This window comes from Microtus ochrogaster, chromosome 4, assembly GCF_000317375.1.
Source record: "Microtus ochrogaster isolate Prairie Vole_2 chromosome 4, MicOch1.0, whole genome shotgun sequence".
Taxonomy (NCBI): domain Eukaryota; kingdom Metazoa; phylum Chordata; class Mammalia; order Rodentia; family Cricetidae; genus Microtus; species Microtus ochrogaster.
In genome coordinates this window covers 85,294,008-85,295,206 of record NC_022011.1, presented here as the reverse complement: position 1 = coordinate 85,295,206, position 1,199 = coordinate 85,294,008, and the positions used below count along the sequence as shown (strand labels likewise).

General features: G+C 44.0%; 1 protein-coding gene across 2 annotated transcripts in view; it reads right to left on the bottom strand.

Annotated features, from left to right (window-relative positions):
* The window catches only part of Agps (alkylglycerone phosphate synthase), a 101,158-nt gene that overhangs the window by 45,685 nt on the left and 54,274 nt on the right, over window positions 1–1,199 (bottom strand). The gene's annotated exons all lie outside the window — the stretch shown is intronic.

The window sequence follows — 1,199 nt, the reverse complement described above, 5'->3', positions numbered from 1 at the left end:
CCCGCCATGTCATAGTGCTAGGAAGTATGACATAATACTCTGTACTCCAGCTGTCTACACGTGGCATGAAGCAGAGTCTAGGTGAGTTTTGAACTCCTGTATAAAAATGTCAGCTGTTAACACTGACAATGTTGTGGCACCCAAGTGACCTGCCACACGTCCAAACATGTTCATGCCAGGACCATGTCAACCACCACAAAAAAGCCTATAACAGTTGCTAACAAAAATAAAAAATAAAACAGTTGCTAACAATTATAAAACTTACCCTTATCTATTGCTAAATTTGGTGATCGTACCTCTTGAAAATGGAAAACACCACATAGAATGAGTAGCTCAGAATGTAAAATTAAATAAAATAAAAAGCACAAGAAATGCTCTGTGTGTGTATATGTGTCTAATATTTTCCTTATTTTAAGTTCTTTAAAACATTAGCAGCTTCTGGGAACACAGACTGGTGATAGACTGTTTGCCCAGCATGTTCAAAGCAGGACTTGAATTCCCAGTACCACATACTTCAAAAAAAGAGGCCAGGCCTGAGAGGTAAAGCACGAGGATCAAGAGCTCACAGCCTGCCTGGGCTACAGTGAACACTAGTCTTCCTCAGCAGCTCAGTGGCAGCCCACTTAAAATAAACGGGTTTTTAAAGGGCCAGGAATAGAGTTCAATGGTAGAGAGCACTTGCCTACATTCACAAGACCCTGGGAATGTGATGCCCCCAGCACCACAAAACAGAGCAGACACTCCAGTGGTTGTCTTGGATTGTGGGAAGGTGAGACAGTTGGCCTCTTTGCCTTTCACTATCTTATAATCCAACAGGTGGTGTGGGAGAATTGTCTGTATTCTGTCAATTATGTTTTAAATAAACGCTGATTGGCCAATAGCCAGGCAGGAAGTATAGGCGGGACAACCAGACAGGAAGTAGAGGCAGGTCAAGGAGAACAGGAGAATTCTGGGAAGAAGGAAGTTCCCTCTGCAGTCCTGACCCAACCACAGAAGAAGCAAGATGTGACTGCCCCGCTGAATAAGGTACTGAGCCACATGGCTAACACAGATAAGAATACTGGGCTATATAAGTTATAAGAGTTAATAAGAAGCCTGAGCTTGGGGGGCTGGAGAGATGGCTCAGCGGTTAAGAGCATTGCCTGCTCTTCCAAAGGTCCTGAGTTCAATTCCCAGCAACCACATGGTGGCTCACAACC